The sequence below is a fragment of the Hyaena hyaena genome, unplaced genomic scaffold (assembly GCF_003009895.1).
Source record: "Hyaena hyaena isolate Hyena2069 unplaced genomic scaffold, ASM300989v1 scaffold_111, whole genome shotgun sequence".
Taxonomy (NCBI): domain Eukaryota; kingdom Metazoa; phylum Chordata; class Mammalia; order Carnivora; family Hyaenidae; genus Hyaena; species Hyaena hyaena.
In genome coordinates, this window is record NW_024080743.1 from 2,568,433 (window position 1) to 2,591,249 (window position 22,817).

General features: G+C 40.2%; 1 protein-coding gene across 1 annotated transcript in view; it reads right to left on the minus strand.

Moving 5' to 3' along the window:
• The window catches only part of DIPK1A (divergent protein kinase domain 1A), a 116,123-nt gene that overhangs the window by 48,815 nt on the left and 44,491 nt on the right, over positions 1-22,817 (minus strand). The gene's annotated exons all lie outside the window — the stretch shown is intronic.

Consider the following 22,817-nt stretch of genomic DNA (forward strand, 5'->3'; position numbering starts at 1 on the left):
AATACCACTCAGTAAATTATGTGTCCTTGGGCAAGTTAAACTTCCCTGAGCTTTAGTGTCTTCATCTATAAAATGCAGATGTGAAAATTAAACTCATGGATGAAAAAAATATACTTAAAACTTCCTATTCATGGAAGTATACTAATATAAGTAATATTAATACAGTGACACATATATCAGGGACATATGCTCAAAAAAATTCCCAATAGAAACGCACAATGTTAACTGTGGGGACTAGTGAAAAAAGGCACCATCCCTGGGACCTGGTAGTGTTCATTTCACCCAAGTAAGTGTCAGATCGAGCACTCTTGCTCTTCTCACTATGCCATAGGTCTCCATCCAGAATCTAATGACCCCAAACCAGTCTAACTATGAAAGAAAAAGGGCTGAGTTGTCTGTATGGAGGAGCTTAAGCTACCTCTTACTTTTAAAGATGGTCCCTCTGAATTAGAAATGTGTCCCGTGATGGACCTGTATAGGCAAGCTCACATTATGGCTGCCTCCAGTGTACCTACTCTGTGACTAAACAAAAGAGGCCAGTTTCCTGGCTCTGCTAGCTTCTTTAAATGTTTAATATGCAAGTAAATGACAAAGGAATTTAAATGTTCTTATCTCTATTTTTAGTTTGCTAGTATGATTTAAACAAATTAACTGGGAAAATAAAATAAGAGAAATAAAAAGATGTTGTATAGCCTATAAATGCTACAAGTTTTTTTTACATTTTTGGGAGATTTGGAACTCTCTGGAGATCTTGTCTCAGTAAAAAATGTAGAATTCTTTGTGAGATAAATAAAAATAACCATTATTTGTATTGCTTTATATACACGCATGCATAAAGGATTCTCAATTGATATTGATATAATTTAAATTTTTTCTGGACTCACTTTCCCCATCTCCTTAGAGCTCTAAATATTTCAAAAGTGTTGGGGTGCCTGGGTGGCTCAGTCGGTTAAGCATCTGACTTCAGCTCAGGTCATGATCTCACAGTTCGTGGGTTCGAGCCCCGCGTTGGGCTCTGGGCTGACAGCTAGCTCAGAGCCTGGAGCGTGTTTCAGATTCCATATCTCTGTCTCTCTCTGACCCTCCCCTGCTCACACTGTCTCTCTCTCAAAAATAAATAAAACATTAAAAAACAAAAACAACAAAAAATGTAAAGTGTGTGTTATGTGCATGTGTGTTAGTGTATTTACACATATATGTGTGTGTGCATAATTAGAATATTATTGAAATTATTAAGTTAAAAGGTTAGTTTAGAATATTTCTAATCATACTAAATGGGTAGTTTAGATAGAAAATTGGCCATTATTTTCCTACCCATTTATATTGAACGTAATAGTAAAACTTTTATAGCTTACAAAACAGGATAGCTAAAATTAATCACCACCTGCCACAGGTTCTGTATATTAGAATAGCTCCACGTCAAGACTACCAATAAATTATTTTTAAGGTTTAGAGCATCTTTTTGTGTTTATTCTGGGGTATTTGTCTTTAAAAAAAGATACACTTAGGGGCACCTGGTGTTATGTGGCTCAGTCGGTTAAGCATCTGACTTTTGATCTCAGCTCAGGTTATGATCTCACGGTTCGTGAGTTCAAGCACTGCTTTAGTCTCTGCACTGACAGTGTGGGACCTGCTTGGGATTCTGACTTGGTCTCTCCTTCTCTCTGTCCCTCCCCCTCTTGTGCTCACTGGCTCTCTCTCTCTCTCTCTCTCAATATAAATAAACTTTAAAAAAATACACTTAGAGGCATCTGGGTGGCTCAGTCGGTTAAGCATCTGACTTTGTTCAGGTCATGATATCATGGTTCATGACTTCAAGCCCAGCATTGGGCTCTGTGCTAACAGCTCAGTGCTTTAAGCCTACTTTGGATTCTGTGTCTCCCTCTCTCTCTGCCCCTCCCCCACTCATGCTCTGTCGCTATCAAGAATAAATAAACATTTAAAAATTTTTAAAAATGTTTACAAATTTTAAAAATACAATTAAAAAATTTTTAATCAAAAAGTGTTAATGTTTTATTTATTTCTGAGAGATAGAGACAGTGTGAGCAGGGGAGGGTCAGAGAGAGAGGGAGACACAGAAGAGAGAGAGAGGGAGAAACAGCCTCCAGGCTCTGAGCTAGTTGTCAGCACAGAGCCTGACGCAGGGCTTGAACCCATGAACCGTGAGATCATGACCTGAACCGAAGTTGGACTGAGCCACCTAGGTGCCCCTAAAGTATTTTTAAAAATTAAATCAGATCAGTGGCTGCTTTGATGGGTGACTGATTGGGAAGGGTCACCAGGGAAATTTCTAGGGAGATAGAAATGCTCTGTATTTTAACAGGGATGGAGGTTACATTAGGTAAATGCACTTGCCAAAGCTGATCAAACTGTACAACTTAACATCTGAGGATTCTGTCATATGTAAATTATACTTAAATAAGAAAATTTTAAAGATAAATATATCAAGTTCTAAAATACTGAAAAATGTCTATCTCTTATAGAGTCAAGAAAGAAATCAGAAGGCAACTACAATGGAGTTGTGGCCATGAAAAATAGGAAAAGAGAAGGGTCTGAAAGATAGGAAAAAGAATTAACAGGATTTCATGTTTAAATGAATGTGGGAGTGATGGTGAGGCAGAAATCAAGAACTCCCAGGTTTGTGGCTTGAGCACCTAGATAGGTTGTGGTGCCATTTCCTAAAGCTGGGAATAATGGAGGACAAAAATATTAGGGGAAGGATAAACTAAGAAGTTAGGTTTTGCAAATGTTGAGACTAAAATGCCTATGAGTCATGCAAGTGACATTTAGGAGGCAGCTGGAGATAGAGATCTATGGCTGAGAAAACATAGGTCAGAGCTATAGGCAGGGGTCTGGAGTCACGGGGAAGGCTCAGGAGAGACACAGGGAAAAAGTTATAAAAACCAGGGCAAGCTGCTATCACTTAGAGAAAAAACTCAGAGTGAGAAAAGAGTTTAGGACTGAGCCCAGAGAATCTTCACTAGTTAATCTCTGGGTGAAAAAGGACAAGCTATAACAGTGAACATGCAGGAGCAGATTGATTGGAAGAAAACCAGAAGAATATTGTAATGTGGAAATCATGGAAAGAGGATTTCAATATGCAGAGAGCAGTCAACGGTGGCAAATGTGGTTGAGAGGCAAGAAAGCTGGGCACTGTAAAGTATTCATTGGACTTAGTGACACAGAGGCCAGTGTTGACCTTGACAAAAGCAACTTCATGGGAGAGGGGCCAGACTGGAGTGAGGTGAAGCACAGGAAGTGTGAAAATTAAAAACAACCATGTAGATAGCTCTTAAGAGAAGTTTGATCATGTCTTCTGCTCATTTCTTCACTGGATTATTTGTTTTTCCAGTGTGGAGTTTGGTGAGTTCCTTATAGATTTTGGGCACTAGCCCTTTATCTGATATGTCATTTGCAACTATCTTTTTCCATTCCATCACTTCTCCAAAGAGGACATCCAGATGGCCAACAGACACACGAAACAATGCTCAGTGTCTCTCATCATCAGGGAAATAGAAATCAAAACCACACTGAGATACCACCTCACGCCAGTCAGAGTGGCTAAAATCAGGAGACTATAGATGCTGGTGAGGATGTGGAGAAACAGGCACCCTCCTACACTGTTGGTGGGAATGTAAACTGGTGCAGCCCCTCTGGAAAACAGTGTGGAGGTTCCTCAAAAAATTAACACTCCCCTATGACCCAGCAATAGCACTGCTAGGAATTTACCCAAGGGATACAGGAGCACTGAGTATAGGGGCACATGTACCCCAATGTTCATAGCAGCACTCTCCACAATAACCAAAACATGGAAAGAGCCTAAGTGTCCATCAACTGACGAATGGATCAAGAAGATGTGGTTTATCTATACAATGGAATACTACATGGCAATGAGAAAGAATGAAATCGGGCCATGTGTAGCACCATGGATGGAACTCGAGGGTGTTATGCTAAGTGAAATAAGTCAGGCAGAGAAGGACAGCTACCATATGTTTGCACATACAGGTGGATTAGGAGGAACTTAAAGGAGGACCATGGGGGAGGAGAAGGGGAACAAATAGTTGGGGAGAGGGAGGGAGACAAACCATGAGAGACTCTTGAATGCTGAGAACAAACTGAGGGCTGATGAGGGGTGGGGGGAGAAGGGGGGTGATGGGCATGGGGGAGGGCACTTGTGGGGATGAGCACTAGGTATTATATGGAAACCAACTTAACAATAAACTATTTAAGAAAAAAAGCAAATATAAAGCAAAAAAAAAAAAAAGAGAGAGAGAGAAGTTTGATTATCCAGAGGATATAGACATGGACATTAGTTGGGCTTGAGGCAGAAGTTTTTTAAAGCTAAGAGAAACCAGCACATATGTAAATATTGAAAGGAAGTCAGTAGAAAGGGACTGGCTAAAGAGAGTAAGGTACTGACAGATAAACAGCACAAGGTTCCTGAGACGGTTATAAGGGAGGGGATATAGAGTAGAGATGAAGCAACACCGGCTCCCCTTTACCCAGAGGGAAGAAGGAAAGGATGGGTGCACATGTGTGTATCTGAGGGTAGGGAGTTGGAATAGTTTTATCAGATGATTTCTGTTTTCTCTGTCTTCTCTTTCTCTATTTTCTCAGATGATTTCTTTCTTTCTTTCTTTCTTTCTTTCTTTCTTTCTTTCTTTCTTTCTTTCTTTCTTTTCAGTGCAAATAGGTGGTTTTATTAAAGCATGGAGATAGGACCTGTGGGAAAAAAGATCTGCCTATTAGATGATTTCTAATTTCTCTGAAATTATAAAACATTTGGCACATATGGAAAAAGATGTCTATATAGAAAGTTAGAGAAAATAATATAGAGGCAGCTCTATATCTGCCACTAAGTGTAAACAGAGGTCAACAGTTTGCCATACTAACTTAAAACTCCCTTCCAAGAAGAAAGAACATGTTACAATGAGACCTAAACCCTCCCCTTACATTCTCCATCTTTCCCTTCATCTTCAGAGGAAACCATCATCTGGAAATCAGTGTCTTCCATTACCATATCTATTTTCTTGTTTTTACTAAATAAAGTACATAAAACATACAGTGCTATCCATGTGCTTTGTGCTGTAAGGTACAAAGATACAGACCAGTGACATGCCCACAAAAGTACACACATTAAAAGCCACAAGGTCCAGGGCTGGCTCTCTGACTCCACCCCTGCACCAGAGTCAGATCCAGGGTCAAAAGGAGGGTGGATATGCAGAGGTTTCTCTGCAGGGATATACTGTTCTACTTTGCATACACTTGAGAGAAAGGGACAGGGTGACCTTCTTTTACTCCTGCCTACAGGCTTCCACAGGACAAGTCACTACCTCAAAGCATACACCCAGAATGGTGGATCCTTTCCAGAAGGTTTTCAGTTGGTGTTGCTCAGATCCATCAGAGGTATCACTACCTATGGCAAATATAGCCTTATGAAATGTATTTCTTATATAAGAAGACTCGAAAGTTGACATTACTTCTTGATCCATGGGCTGTAGAACAGATGTTGTGTTAGTAGGCATGAGAACAACATAGGTCTAAAGAATCTCCAAGTAAAGGTGCCCTGATTATCTGCTTAAGGTGGTACAGAGGTCACTTAGATTTTAATAAGGTGCCACCTACACATCCCAAAAGGCAGAAGAGGACAATTCCTTTGCATCTGTTTTTCAATAACAACATCTTTTTAAATGACTTGACTTCAGGCATATTTCATTTCATCATGCTTCACTTTATTGTACTTGGCAGATACTGTGTTTGTTACAAATGGAAGGTTTGTGGCAACCTTGTGTGGAACAAGTCTATTGGCTGCATTAAAAAAATTTTTTTTTTTAAATTTTAGAGACAGAGAGTGAGAGTATGTGGAAGCAGGGGAAAGGGGCTGAGGGAGAGACAGAGAGAATCTCAAGCAGGCTCCATGCTCAGTACAGAGGCCGACATAGGGCTCGCTCCATCACCCTGGGATGGTGACTTGAGCAGAAATCAAGAGTCAGACATTAACCGACTGAGCCACCCAGGTGCCCCTGTAGGTACCACTTTCCAACAGAATTTGCTCACTTTGTGCTTTGGTGTCACATTTTGGTAATTCTCACAATATTTTATACTTTAGTATTATTATTACATCTGTTATGGTGATCTATGATCAATGATCTTTGTAATTGTTCTAGGGAACCATAAACTGCTCCCACATAAAATGGTAAACTTAATCAATAAATGTTGTGTGTTCTGACTCCTCCACAGAGCAGCCATTCCCCTTTCACTCTCTCCCAGGACCTCCTTGTTCCCTGTGACACAATGGTATTGAAATTAGGCCAATTAATAACTTACAAGGGGCTCTAAGTATTCAAGTGAAGGGAAGAGTTGCACATCTCTCACTTTAAATCAAAAGCTAGAAATGATTAATCTGAATTAACCATGTTATGAATGCCAAGGAAAAGTTCTTGAAGGAAATTAAAAGTGCTACTCCAGTGAACACACAGATGATAAGAAAGCAAAACAGCCTTATTTTTGGTATGGAGAAAGTTTTAGTGGTCTGGATGGAAGATCAAACCAGCCACAACATTCCTTTAAGTCAAAACCTAATCCGGAGCAAGGCCTAACTCTCTTCGAGTCTGTGAAGGCTGAGAGAAGTGAGGATGCTGCAGGAGAAAAGGTGGAAGCCAGCAAAGATTTGTTCATAAGGTTTAAGTAAGAAGCTGTCTTTATAACAGAAAAATGCAAGGTAAAGCATTTACTTTCTGAACATTCAACTGCTGCAAGGTATCCATCAACTGCTGCAAGGTATCCAGAAGATCTAGTTAAGATAATTCATGAAGGTAGCTATATTCAACAGATTTTTAATATAGACTTAGCAGAAAGATGGTATCTAGGACTTTCATAGCTAGAGAAGAAAAGTCAATACTTGGCTTCAAAGTTTCAAAGGACAGGCTGATTCTCTTATTAGGAGTTAATTGAGCTTATGACTTGAAGTTGAAGCCAATACTCATTTACCATTTCGAAAATCCTAGCAACTTTAAGAATTATTCCTAAATCTACACGGACTGTGCTCTATAAATGGAACAACAAAACATCTATGTACAACATGGCTTACTAAATATTTTAAGCCTACTATTGAAAACTATTGCTCAGAAAAAAAGTTTCCTTTCAAAATATTACTGCTCATTGGCAATGCACTTGGTCACCCAGCTCTGATGGAGACGTACAATGCAATTAATGTTGTTCTCATGACTACTAACACAACATCCATTTTACAGCCCATGGGTCAAGAAGTGATGTCAACTTTCAAGTCTTATATAAGAAATACGTTTCATAAGGCTATAGTTGCCATAGATAGTGATACCTCTGATGGATCTGGGCAATGTCAACTGAAAACCTTCTGGAAAGGATTCACCATTCTAGATGCTGTTAAGAACATTCATTATTCATAGGAAGAGGTCAAAATATTAACATGGACAGGAGTTTGGAGGAAGCTGATTCTAGCCAGCCCTCATGGATGATTTGGAGGGGTTTCGGACTTCAGTGGAAGAAGTAACTGCAAATATGACAGAGATAGCAAAGAACTAGAATTAGAAGTGGAGCCCAAAGATGTGACTGCATGGCTGCAATCTCATGTTCACAAGTAAAGAGTTGCTTCTTATGGATGAGCAAAGAAACTGGTTTCTTGAGATGGAATCTACTTCTGGTGAAGATGCTGTGAAGACTGTTGAAATGACAACAGAGGACTTAAATATTACATCAATTTAGTTGATAAAGCAGTGGCAGGATTTGAGAGGACTGACTCTGATTGTGAAAGAAGCTCTACTGTGGGTAAAATGCTAGCAAACAGCACCACATGCTACAAAGAAATTGTGAAAGGGAAAGTCCGTTGGTGCAGTAAACTTCTTTGCTGTGTTATTTTAAGAAATTGCCACAGCCATCCCAACCTTCAGCAACCACTGACCTGATAACTCAGCAGCCATCAACATCAAGGAAAGACCTTCCACCAGCAAAAGATTATGAGTTGTCGAAAGTTCAGGTGATGGTTAGTATTTTTCAGCAATGACATTCTTTCTTTCTTTCTCTTTCTTTCTTTCTTTTCTTTCTTTCTTTCTTTCTTTCTTTCTTTCTTTCTTTCTTTCTTTCTCATTCATTCATTCATTCATTTCTTCATTTATTTATTTACTTATTTTTGAGAGAGAGAGAAAGAGCACGTGCACAAAGCAGGGAGGGACAGAGGTACAGGGAGGGAGAGAACTCAAGCAGTCTCCATGCTCAGTGCGGAGCTCATCCCACAACCCTGGGATCATGACCTGAGCCAAAATCAAGAGTCAGACGCTTAACTGACTGAACCTCCCAGGTGCATTGGTTTAGGTATGTGCATTGTTTTTTTTTTATACATACTGCCACTGACAGTTAATAGAGTATGGTATAGTGTAAACATAACTTTTATATGCACTAGGAAACCAAAAACTTCATTTGACTCACGTTATTATGACATTCACTTTATTGCACTGGCCTAGAATCAAACCCACAATGTCTCTGAGGTATGCCTATACTAGGATTAGGGGTAAAAATCTTTATTTACAAAAACTAAGGATCTAGGGGCATCTCACTTGCTAAGGGCATGCAGCTTTTGATTTGGGGGTTGTGAGTTCAAACATTCCTCAACCTGGAAAAGCATTTCCTTTGTGCAGTCTTTGTAACTTAAACAGAAGTCTTTGTCCTCTTTGCAAAAACAAATTACAAGTGGTCAGGAAGGGGCTCCTCAGTGACTTAGTCAGTTAAGCATCTGACTCTTGGGGGGTGCCTGGGTGGCTTAGTCGGTTAAGCTCCGACTTTCGCTTAGGTCATGATCTCGCGATTCGTGGGTTCGAGCCCCGCATCGGGCTCTGTGCTGACTGCCAGCTCAGAGCCTGGAGCCTGTTTCAGTCTGTGACTCCCTCTCTCTCTGACCCTCCCCTGCTCACGCTGTCTCTCTCTCTCAAAAAAAAAAAAAAAAAAAATTAAAAAAAAAAAAAAGCATCTGACTCTTGGGGCACCTGGGTGGCTCAGTTAGTTAAGTGTCCAACTTTGGCCCAGGTCATGATCTCATGGTTCATGAGTTTGGGCCCCGTGTCGGGCTCTGTGCTGACAGCTCGGAGCCTGGAGCCTGCTTTGGAGTCTGTGTCTCCCTCTCTTACTGCCCCTCCCTCCAATAAATAAACATTAAAAAATTTTAAAACAAAAAGCATCTGACTCTTTTATTTCGGCTCAGGTCATGATCTTACAGTTTGTGGAATCAATGCCCCATCTCACGGTTTGTGGGATCAAGCCCAGTTTTGGGTTCTGTGCTTTCGGTGCAGATTCTCTCCCTCTCAAAATAAATAAATATTTTTTTTTTTAAATGGTCAGGCAGGACTTCCTCAATATGAATAAGAATCAAGGACAGGCTCCTTTCTTTTCAAAGTTCTTATTGATTTAGAGAAAGTATATAACTCAGTCTGGTTCAACATTCTATTTTTGACATGTGTGTATTTGAAAAATTTTATCAGTAATTTGCCCTTAAAATTCTCACCTAACCACAAATTCTCTATGCCACAAAAGAATTTAAAGTGCTCCTATTTATTTACCATAAAACTAGAATTCAGTCTTTCTCAAAGTGCAGCCCACTGATCTCTTGAATCAGAATCAGCTGACGTAATTTTTATTCTTTAGTTTTTTAAAAATGTTTATTTACTCTTTTTAATAGTTTATTGTCAAGTTGGTTTCATATAACACCCAGTGCTCATCCCCACAAGTGCCCTCTTCCACGCCCATCACCCCTCTTCCTCTCTCCCCTATCCCCATCAGCCCTCAGTTTGTTCTCAGCATTCAAGAGTCTCTCATGGTTTGCCTCCCTCCCTCTCCCCAACTATTTTCCCCTTCTTCTCCCCCATGGTCCTCCTTTAAGTTCCCCCTAATCCACCTATACGTGCAAAAAATGTTTATTTACTTTTGAGAAAGAGCGTGAGTAGGGAAGGGGCAGAGAGAGAGAGGCAGGACACAAGATCTGAAGTGGACTCTGCGCTGACAGCAGTGAATGCAATGTAGGGTTTGAACTCACAAACAGTGAGATCAAGACCTGAACCAAAGTTGGACACTCAACTGACTGAGCCACCCATGTACCCCTGATGTAATTTTTTTTTTAATTTTTTAATGTTTATTTATCCTTGAGAGAGTGAGAGCGACAGAGAATGAGCAGGGAAGGAGCAGAGTGAGAGAGGGACACAGAATCTGAAACAGGCTCCAGGCTCTAAGCTGTCAGCACAGAGCCCGACACGGGGCTCGAACCCACGAACTGTGAGATCATGACCTAAGCCGAAGTGGACGCTCAACTGACTGAGCCACCCAGGCGCCCCACCCCTGATATAATTTTTAAAATGCTGGTTACCAAGATCTACCCCCAGACCTAATGAATCAGAATCCTTAGTGAACAAGCCTGAGAATATGCATTTTAAAAGCTCCCAGATGATTCATATTAAATTTAGGGGGAAACAGTTATAGACAAAGCTAACCAAATAATCTGTGCTGACAGCACGGAGTATGCTTGGGAGTCTCTCTCTCCCTCTTGCTCTCTGCCTCTACCCCATTCCTACGCATGTGAGCATTCTCTCTCTCTCTCTCTCTCACAATAAATAAATACAATTTTTAAAAAAGGAATAATTAGTGGTTGCCAGGGGCTGGCAGGAGGGAAGAATGGGGTGTGGCTGCTAATAGGTACTCCTAAAAAATAGGTTAAAAATAGATAATAGTGACAGTTGCTTTTATTCAACATAGTACTGGAAGTCCTGGCCACAGCAATTGGACAACATCAAGAAATACAAGACATCCAAACTGTAAGGAAGAAGCAAAACTTTCACTATTTGCAGATGACATGATACTACACATAGAAAACCTGAGACAATTCCAGCAAAAACTGCTGGAACGGATAAAAGAAATCAGTAAAGTCACAGGATACAAAATCAATGTACAGAAATCTGTTGTATTTCTATACACCAATAATGAAGCAGCAGAAAGAGAAATTAAGAAAGCAATCCCAGGGTGCCTGGGTGGCTCAGTTGTTTGAGCGGTCAACTTCAGCTCAGGTCATGATTTCGTGGTTCGTGAGTTCAAGCCCCATGTTGGGCTCTGTGCTGACAGCTCAGAGCCTGGAGCCTGCTTTGGATTCTGTGTCTCCATCTCTCTCTGCTCCTCCCCTACTGACACTCTGTCTGTCTCTCTCTCTCTCAAAATAAATAAACATTAAAAAAAGTTACCAACAACAGCAACAAAAAGCAATCCCATTTACAATTGCACCAAAACCTGTAAGATGCCTAGAAACAAACTTAACCAAAAAGGTGAAAGACCTATACTCCAAAAATTATAAAACAATGATGAAAGTAATTAAAGACATCAGAAAGAAATGAAAAGACATTCCATGCTCATGGATTGGAAGAGCAAATATTGTTCAAATGTCTATACTATCCAAAACAATCTATACATTTAATGCAAAAGCATTTTTCACAGAACTAGAACAAACAATTCTGAAATTTGTATGCAACCACAAGAGACCCTGAATAGCCAAAGCAGTCCTTAAAAAGAAAAGCAAAGCTAGAAGGATCACAATCCTGGACTTCAAGTTATATGACAAAGTTGTAGTGATGAAAAACAGTATGGTAATGGCACAAAAACAGACACACAGATCAACAGAACAGAATATAAAGCCCAGGAATGAACCCAAAGCTATATGGTCAATTAATCTTCAACAAAGCAGGAAAGAATATCCAATGGGAAAAAGACAGTTTCTTAAATAAATGGTGCAGGAAAACTAGACAGCAACATGTAAAAGAATGAAACTGGACCACTTTCTTACACCATACACAAAAATAAATTCAAAATGGATGAAAGTCCTAAATATGAGATCTGAAACTATAAAAATCCTAGAAAAGATCATAGGCAGTAACTCTCTGACATTGGCTGTAGCAACTTTTTTCTAGGTATGTCTCCCGAGGCAAGGGAAACAAAAGTAAAAATGAACTATTGGGAATACACCAAAATAAAAAGCTTATGCACAGCAAAGGAAACAATCAACAAAACCAAAAGGCAGCCTACAGAATGGGAGAAGATACCTGCAAATGACATATCAAATAAAGGGTTACTATACAAAATATATAAAGAACTTATATAACTCTGGGCACAGCCTGGCTGGCTTAGTAGGTGCAGCATGTGACTCTTGCTCTCAAGGTGATGAGTTCTAGCTCCACAATGGGAATGGAGCTTACTTGGAAGGAAGGAAGGAAGGAAGGAAGGAAGGAAGGAAGGAAGGAAGGAAGGAAGGAAGGAAGGAAGGATGGATGTGAGGGAGGGAAGGATGGAGGGAGGAAGGGAGGAGCAAGGAAGGAAGGAGAGAGGGGGGGAGAGAGAGAGAGAGAAAGAGAGAGAAACAAAAATTATATAACTCAACACCAAAAAATAAACACACACACAAACCCCAAATAATCCAATTAATAAGTGGGCAGAAAACATGAATAAACACTTTTCCAAAGAAGACCTCCAGACAGCCAACAGACACATGAAAAGATGTTCATCATCACTTACCACCAGGGAAATGCAAATGAAAACTACAATGAGGTATCACCTCACACCTGCCAGAATGGCTAAAATAAAAAAAACACAAGAAACAACAGGTGTTGGCAAGGATGTGGAGAAAAACGAATACTTCTGCACTGTTGGGGGAAATGCAAACTGGTGCAGCCACTCTGGAAAACAGTATGAAGGTTCCTCAAAAAGGTTAAAATAGAACTAGCCTACAATTCAGCAATCCTACTACTGGTTATTTACGGCCCCCCATACAAAAACACTATTTCAAAGGAATACATGCACCCTTATATTTCAAACAGCATTATTTACAATAGCCAGAGTATGGAAGCAACCCAAGTGTCCAGCCATTGATTGATGAATGGATAAGGAAGACAAGGGGATGGAAAAAAATATATATATATATAAATGTAATATTAATATAAATATATAATCATAAAAAGAATGAAATCTTGCCATTTGCAATGACATGGATGGAGCTAGAAAGTATAATGCTAAGTGAAATAAGTCAGACAGAGAAAGACAAATACACCTTAATTTCACTGATATGTGGAATTTTAAAAAATATAACAAACAAAGGGGAAAAAGTGGGGGGAGAGGGAGAGAGGAGAAGGGGGGAGGGAGGGAGAGAGAGGGAGAAAGAGAGAGAGAAACTAAGAAACTGACTCTTATTATAGAGAACTGATGGTTACTAGAGGGGAGATGGGTGACGGGGATGAGTTAAACAGGTGATGGCATTATTAAGGAGTGCACTTGTCATGATGAGCACTGGGTGATGTATGGAGTTGTTGAATCACTATAGTGTACACTTGAAATGAAACTGGGCCACTGTATGTTAACTAACTGGAATTAAAATAAAATCTTTAAAAAATAGTGATGATTGTACAAATCTGTAATTATACCAGCCAACACTGGTTATGTGTTTAAAAAGGGTGAGTTTTATAGTGTTATGACTTTTATCCCAACAAAGTAGCTATTAGAAATTATCAGCTTTGGAAAAAAATGATTGTATTTGATACATCTTTAGTAATATGAATATGAATCAACCATAACGATTTTCTAATTTTTCTTAAAGATTTGTAAATATGAAGCCTATGATCTTCCCTGGGAGGCTTTCCAATAGATGTCCTGAGAATGTTCCTTTATTTTAAAGATTTTATTTTATTTTTAAGTAATCCTACACCCAACATGGGGCTTGAAATGAGATCAAAAGTCACATGCTCTACCAACTGAACCAGTCAGGTGCCCCATAAAAATGTCCCTTTTTATAATTTCTAGGGAAGTAGAGGTTTCCTTCTTTCCTAGGGAATAAAACTCTGGCCAAGAAAGAAAGAGGAAAGGGGCTCAAATTCCAGGATCCTTCCTTCTTTTTCCTGCAGAAGTCCCAGAACAACAATAATCTGCACTAGTCGACAATCTTAAACTTTTCAATAAATAAAAATGGGAAAATTTGAAGAGACAGTCAATAAAATTTTAACATTCACCCATCATACCACACTGGAACAACAGCTGTTTTCAGTATTCTGTTTTCCTTCTAGTCATCCACATGTAATTCATTTTATACACAGATATAATCAGTGTGTATATAATTTTGCATTCCCTTCCTCATTATACTGTAAACATGCCATGTTGTTAACATGATTTTTTATAATAATCATTTTCAGTGTTGTAATAATATTTTATCCAGTTGATGCATCATTATTTTCCTAACTCTTCTCCTTATATCAACTTTAAAATAGTCTTTCCTCAATTTTTCTGTATGTAGACAAGCTGTATATAGACTTTTATATTTCCCTTCTTTTGAATTATTTCTTTAAGTTTTTCCTTAGCAGTAGAGATTCTGGGTCATACAGTATGAACATTTTTATAGCTCTTGCTTTCTAAACTAGTTTGAATTTTTCCCCTCTTTTAAAAAAATTTTTTTTAATATTTATTTTTGAAGGAGAGACAGAGAGACAGAGAGAGAAAGAGAGTACAAGCAGGGGAGGGGCAGAGAGGGCGGGACACAGGATCTGAAGCAGGCTCCAGGCTCTGAGCTGTCAGCACAGAGCCTGACATGGGGCTCAAACTCACAAGCTATGAGATCATGACCTGAGCTGAAGTTAGACGCTTAACCAGTTGAGCCACCCAGGAGGCCCTAAACTAACATCAGTTTTTCAACACTATTTTGCACTGTGTATGTGTGTTTGTAGATATAGACAGAAACGTTAATTTAACAAACATGAAATGGTACTTCTACTATTAAATTTCATTTTCTTTTTTAATGTTTATTTATTTCTGAGAGAGAGAGAGCGAGCGAGCATGAGGGTCAGAGGGGAGGGTCAGAGAGAGACGGAGACACAGAATCTGAAACAGGCTTCAGGCTCTGAGCTAGCTGTCCTCACAGAGCCTGACACAGGGCGTGAACCCATGAACCGTGAGATCATGACCTGAGCTGAAGTCGGACGCTTAACTGACTGAGCCACCCAGGCGCCCCTAAATTTCATTTTCACAATGGAATCACTTTTACTTTTTAGTTATAAAAATAGTAAATGCTCATTGTCAAATAATTTATAAAAGATACAAATAGAAAGGGAAAGGTTCCCTGGAGGATTGATGATAAAACATGTCACCTCCTGAATTTGAGTTTACATAAGTGTGAAATGTGATTTAATGATCAGAGGCTCTAAGATGGCCCACATGGAACCCCTACGGCCTGACAGAAGTCCATACTACCTCCATGGAAGGAAAGAATTTCCAAGGAGAGGGCTGTAGGAGGTGAGGACCAGTGGGACAAGGAAAGGAGGTGGGGTTTATACATCCCACAAAAGGGGCGCCTGGGTGTCTCAGTCGGTTAAGCATCAGACTTCGGCTCAGGTCATGATCTCACAGTTCATGGGTTTAAGCCCTGTGTAGGGCTCTGTGCTGACAGCCTGGAGCCTATTTCAGATTCTGTATCTCCGTCTCTCTCTGACCCACCCCTGCTCACGTTGTCCGTCCTCTCTCTCTCTGAAATAAATAAATAATACATTTTAAAAAATTTTAAAATACATCCCACAAGGAAAAAAGCAGAAGTGGTATATTTTTGAGAATAAAGAAATTGAAAAGAGCGTAAGAATATCTCAGTGCAGTCTAGACTGAGGGGCTTGGCAGAAACACAGGGATCCCCTTCAAATAAGCAATAAGCAATCTCTTAAGCAAACTGAGTATGTAGAAGTACATAAAAATAAAATTAATGGAAAATATACAGAAAAAATACATTTGTCTCCTGCTTACACAATAAAGCTCAAAGATGAATGTTTGTTGGTCTAACTTAGAAGGCCAGTTCTTGACTACAGACTATAGAACCTTAAATAGTTTCTAATTTACAAGTCCATTCCTCAATTTTGCAGCTAGCTCTGATGGAAACTGTTTTTCTTACATCAAAAATCAGGCTGCCTCTTTATAACTCCACACTTTCCTAATCATTCCTATAACCCAATGTCAAGATTGTGCTGACCTATTGTGCTTACAAATTTAGTTTGCACTGTTCTGTACATTGCTTGGTAAGTGCTCTAAACTGTTTGTCTGAGAATGTTTTGTGTCCACAAGACTGTAAACTCCAGGGAATGTCTTCTTTTCACTTTTATCTACCAATACAATGACCACTAAAATGAAGCTAGGTGATCACAAAACCTTACTTATTAATTCTGAGAGAAGAGGATGGAGAATAGCAGTATATGGCTTTACACTTGGATTATTAATACCACCAGCTATCCTGGATTCTACCATTCTCTTAACTAAACAGTTGCTTAAACATTAAAGATCACAGCCCAGAAAACATTGCCTATTAGCCTTGCTTCATCTCCCGGCACAGTCCATCCATCTCTACTCTACTGAACTTCAGCTGCAGAGATACCAGAGTATAATGTTTCTGAAACACACAGGTGCTATTTCACATCTCTAGGGCTTTCACATGTTTTCTTCTCTCAGGCGTACCCTTCACGTACCAAGCATCTGGATTATCTGTCCATCCTTTATAGCCCACTCAGAAGCCATTTCCTCTAGGATTCTCCATGTCTACCGTAAAACCTGCATGACACTTTCTCCTGTTCTATATCTATACCTGGAACAAAACTTCTACTTTTGCATTGAGTGTACTGTATTGTAATTAACCTACTACCTGTATTTATTCCATTAGACACAATTCCAGGCTTGGTAAAAATTTATCTAGGTAAGGCAGGATGGGAGGAAAGAGTGGAGAAATGGAGGCCAGGAAACCCAAGGAAGTTTCTGTGACCTCCTCTGAGCAGGAACCATGTCTCACTTATCTCTATATCTCCAGGGAGTAGGGCATGTCTTAGGACATACAGTACTCACCAAATGCTTGAGAAATTTTTGACATAAATCTTAAAAAGAAAAAATAAACCACTTGGCATGAAATTCTTAAAGGAAAAACTGCCATTAATAAAAACAAGGTATTGTTTCAGCGAGATCAATTGTGGTGCACACAAGCACACTGGGAGCCCAGCTTGAGATTCTATGGAATCTTAGTGCTAAGAACTAAGGTAGGCACTTGGATGGCCTACCTTGGGTGGCTCAGTTGGTTAAGTGTCTGACTTGGCTCAGATCGTGATCTCACAGTTTTGGGAGTTCGAGCCTCCTGTCAAGCTCTGCTGTACGGAGCCAGCTTCGGATTCTCTCTTTCTTTCTGCCTCTTCCCCACCTGCATTCTTTCTCTCAGAGAAATAAATAAATAAACTTAAATAAATATGCATGAGACATGATTCTCTCTCTGAAAGGGCTCATAGCTGAGATGGGAAATTAGGTTCATAAAAAGATAATCACCATGTAGCATGATAACACCTATATCCAGGACATGTTCAGAATACAAGGGTATAAGGAAGAGATGTACATTATCTAGCTAGAGGTGATGGTGGTGGGGAGAGGGGGTATTTGGGAAAAACTTCCTAAAGAAAAGGGTCCCTGGGCTCTTAGATGATCAAGGCATGCCTTAATATGTTTGGTTGATGGGTGTCCATGAAGGGGACTAGTTGCTCTATGGATCAAGTATTCTCCTGGGAAATCACTCATTCTAAGGGGAACTGAATCCTAGAACATAAGCTATGGTAAGGACAGTGAGTTGGTGTTGGAAAGGCAGGCAATACTGTGTCTTCAACTGGATCAGAGGAAGAACGAAAGAGAACTGGATCTCAAAGGACATTGTACATCAGAGCCTGTGGGTGGCAGAAGATTTTACCAAAGTAGCCAGAGTGTAAGAGGAAGGAAAGAGGTGTGGGATGTGGTCGTAGAAAGAAAAACATTCAGGGATCCAGACTGGAGGAAATGGCTACCCACGAAGTATCCCAGAAAACTGTATTCCAAGGCAGATTTGAGGTATCCCTGGTGACTCTGACCTAGCTGGGAAAGAGTTTGGAGGAAACCAGAGTTTCCACAGTTGAGAGGCTAATGTAAAGTCAGAGAAATATTTACTTGCTGCTGTTACAGACACTTTATTATTATTATTTTAAATCCCAGGTTGCTTTGTCCTATATTGCATGAGAAAAGTATGAGCCACCATCCCAGCCCACAAAGAGTTTGCACTGTGTTGAGAAAGCAATTGTTTTCATTTCAAGTGCTATAGAAACACACTGAAGATAGAAAAATCATGAAAGATTTCCCAGAAAAGGAGGGAATGAAAGTAGAAAGCAAAGATGAATATATCAGACCACATCCAGAGGATATTTACAGAAAATGTACTTGTTAAAATATCTGAAGTAAAATAAGGTGGCATATACAGGCTTACTAAGTAGGAGAGTTTGGTGGAAGAGAGTTAAAAAAAATGATAATAAGACAATGTGCTACATTCTAAATGCCCTTGAGGATAGCAGGAGAGTGGCAACCCAGGAACCAGACTCAGGCAGGACAGTGGCTGTTGTGTAAAGTCTCAGGCAGGTGGTCTCAGGAGTAAGAACAGTCTGGAGCAAGATAATTCCTTAGGGCTGGGCGGTGGGCAAGAACTGGATCCAAAGTGAAAGGCCTACAAGATTCTGGCAGCTGAGGTTAGGGGAGGTGTCTGGAAAGATTTCCCAAGTCAGAAGTAGCATATACAGAGAACTCTCCGAGGAGTCTTCAGGCAAGAGGTGAGCTGTTAACGATTCCTCCTGGAGCAGAAAAGACTCCCAACAAAAATGCTTGGCGTTAATTACCTTGTGTGGCCCAGTGTTGGAAGGCAGGGAATGAATATGTGGAGCTGTCCAGAGCCAGCAAGATACTAGGCTCCTGCTTGTATCTTCAGATATCTTAGAAGCAGGGGTGACCTGGTAGGCTACTACTAGGTAGAGATGGTGTCTATTAGGTGTGAGTGTGGCTAATGGTTTCATCCTGCCTCCATTTTCAAGTGTCAAATCAGGGTAGTTGCTAAGAAGCACAAGGAAGTCATTTACAAAAGGTAGAAGGCAAGACCAGGAATTTGGATCTCAACCTCTTGACTCTCCTATTACCTGGAAATCCATCACACCTAAAGGTAATCAGAATGCCCTCTTATTGTTCACCTCAGGTTGGAAGCCATTGCACAAGGGTATTAAGATGTCGCATTTGTCTTATGGTCTACTTTTAAAATTAAAGAAGTTTGAAGACTGAAAAAGGTTAATATTTTAAATGTCTCTTTTTATGTTGTTTTAGCTAACACTGTATTTTGGATAATATTTATATTCTCTCATTTAACTGTTTAATGAAATCTGGTGTTTGGCTCTCTCTTTTTCCACTATTTTGTGCCCTTTTTTTTCCTTGCTTAGTAATAGCATTTCATCAAGTTTTATTTAGGTTTTTTTTTTTTTTCACTGAAAATAATACATGCTCATTTCAAAAGCTGAAAAATAAAAAAAGCAGAAGATTAAAAAATCATAGTTTTGTAGTAATCATTTAACACTTTGAAGTAATTCCTTTCGGTCTTTTTTTCTGAGAAGCCTACTTTTTCTTTAATTACTGTACTGTAATATTGCTTATTCGAACTTTTGGTCGTGTAGTAAACAGTGCCTGAGGGAGAGGATTTTCCAGATGAATTGTTTGTGCCCAATTATACAATTTTGTCCAGTGGGAATAACAACTCATGAGGAAACTGTTTGCTTTTAAGTTTGATCCAGATTCCACAAGATACACATTCTTTCAGATTCATCAGTGTGCTCCATTCCATCTGTGTGGTTTGCTAGGATGAGGCTTGTACTAAGAACCTGTGTGGACTCTGTTTCCTGGCAGTCCTTTAGGAACTCTGCCAGGCCTTTCATAGCATATATTCTGTTCTTAAGTTCTTCATTTTTATTTGTTTTTCAATCAACTAAATTTTTTTTTTCTTCAAGAGGTTATGTGAAATGTCGGCATAGTTTTGAACCCTGCCTGGCATACAGGAATGTCTGTCACCTTCGTGAATGAAACAACATGCAGCTAGGCACCACACTGTAGTCGGTCTTCTCTCCTGAACACTGGCTCACCTTCTGACTTCTGATATCATCCATAGCTACCATCTCTTCCACAGTTTTCATCTTTTATTCTTCCCTATGTTCCCAGAACATTTCTCAAATGTGTTTTCTACATCATTGCTTCAGCAGACTTCAGTGTGAATTCTACCTTTTACTGTCTCCAATTTGTATTTTATGTTATTATTTTTTTAATTTTTTTTTAATGTTTTATTTATCTCTAGGAGAGAGACAGAGAGACAGCGTGAGCAGGGGAGGGTCAGAGAGAGAGGGAGTCACAGACTGAAACAGGCTCCAGGCTCTGAGCTGGCAGTCAGCACAGAGCCCGACGCGGGGCTCGAACCCATGAACTGCGAGATCATGACCTAAGCGAAAGTCGGACGCTTAACCGACTAAGCCACCCAGGCGCCCCTCCAATTTGTATTTTAATTCTGCTACTGTATGTTCAGTGTACCTATACCTAGCCATCCTTACTGCCCCCTTTTCATCTCAGCCCTCTCATTTCTTGTGCTTTTATGCTTCAATTCAATACAGGCCAGGTCTTCCTGCATCAACAAAGGATAACAGATATGTTTTAAAATTTCTTATAGATCTTATACTAAATGCTTTTCAAAGTTGTTCATCCTTTAATTTTCATAATGATGTTCCCCTTCATTTGTTCTGAAAGTGTTCTAAATCCTAGGAGGTGGAGCTAAGATGATGGAGCAGTAAGAGGACCTTCAGCTTGCCCCCTCCCTCAGCCACAACTAGATAAATATCAAATCATCCTGAATACCCAAGAAGTTGATCTGAGGACTAAGGGAACAAACTGCAAAACTAGAGGGAGAGAAGAGGTCACATCATGGAAGGTAGAAGGTGCTAAAGCATGGATTGGGGGAGAAATGGATGGTGGGTGCTGTGAAGAAGAGGGAGCCCTGGTCACACAGAGAGCAGAGAGGAGAGAGCGAGAAATAGAAAGGGGAGCCCACAGGGAAACACTTTTTGCAAAGCTATCGAGTGGGAAAATAAGAGGGCTGATTTTCGTGAGTTTTTACAACCAACACAGCTCAAAGACTGGAACTTTAGAGTCATGGCTGGTGTGGAGCCTGGAAGGCACTGCAGTGTTTCTGTGGAGGAGGGCAGATAGCTCCAGGGCAGATGGCTGAGGATCCCCTGGGACACAATGAGAGAGATCATTCCCCCTTCTTGGAACACATCTGGGAGAGATGGTATTGCTTTTCCCCCTGGAGAAAAAAGAGCCAAAAGAGACAGCGGTCACCATTTCTCTCTCCTGCTCCTCAGCATAGGTTCAGAGACCCCTGCTGAGGGCAGCTAACCTGGACACTGGTTCTTGGCTGTGCTTTACTCCAAACACCATGCCCCTGTGTTTTGGTGCGACTGTCCTTCTGGGATATCAGTTCCAGGTTGGTAAGATCCTTCTCCAGAGACCAGTGAGGGTCCCCACCACATGAAGTCCCTAAAGTTTGGAGTTTTAAAACTCAGCCAGCCTGACTGGGATAGAGCCCAAGATGTGCTGTGCTGCCAGGCAGGCAGACAGCCAGTACAGACAGGATGAAGGCAGGGATCTGAGGGACACCCGGCACCCATGAGAGGAGACAGTTCATTCTCTTGGGAGGGCTTCTTGGACAGTAGGGAGCACGAACTCCCCTCTCAGGGGATGAGGAAGGGGGATGGTGCCATTTCTCTCCCCTACCCCTCAGCAAAAACTACCTTCAATAAGAAGCACAGTACCAAGTGGCCATAAACAGCTTATATATACCAAGCTTCACCCCCCTGCACTTTGCAGGTGCTGCTTCTTTCAGGCCAGTGTGCCTAAGAACCAGCACAGTGGACCTCTTCCCCAGAAGAGCAGCACAAACATCCTGCACACACCATGTCTACTAACCACAGCCTTCTGCAAAGCTTTAATTCTAGTGGAAATAGCACCAGAACTCATTTAATAAGCAGACTAGAGCACACCTGGTTAGAACTTGCCACACTCTAACCAAGGTCCAAACACTCCCCACTGAAGGCAAGGAGAAACTCTGCAGAAAACTGACCTGAGGGAAAGAGCAGCCAAAACATAGCAGCAGAGTACATACAACATACACCAGAGACACTTCCTGAAGTGCCAGGCCCTGGACAGAATACAACCTCTTCTTCATAAAGCCATTACTATCAGGAGAGGAAACAGGCTTTCCAAAAACAGAGAAGAAAACAGAGATCTAGACAAAATGCAAGATGGAAGAATTAATCCCCAAAGAAAGAACAAGAAAAGATCATGACCAAAGATCTAATCGAAGCAGATATAAATAATATGCCTGATCCAGAATTTAAAGTGCCAATCATAAGGATAGGCTTGACAAAAGTATGGAAGACACCCAGGAATCCCTTACTACAGAGATAAAAGACCTAAAAACTAGTCAGGCCAAAATGAAAAATGCAATAACTAGTATTGAAAACCAACTAGATGTAATGACCACAAGATAGAAGAAGAGAGGAACTGATATGTGATATAGAAGATAAAATTATGGAAAATAATGAAGCCTAGAAGAAGAAGGAAAGAAAAATATTAGATAATCAATGTAGACTTAAGGAACTCATAAAGCATAGTAACATTCATATCATAGGAGTCCTATAAGAAGAAGAGAGGGAAAAGGGGGCATAAAGTTCATTTGAGGAAATTATAGCTGAAAATGTCCCTAATCTGGGGAAAGAAACAGACATCCAAATCCAGGAGGTACAGAGAATTCCCATCAAAATCAACAAAAGCAGGCCAATACCAAGACATATCATAAAGAAAAATCCTAAAAGCAACAAGACAAAAGAAGT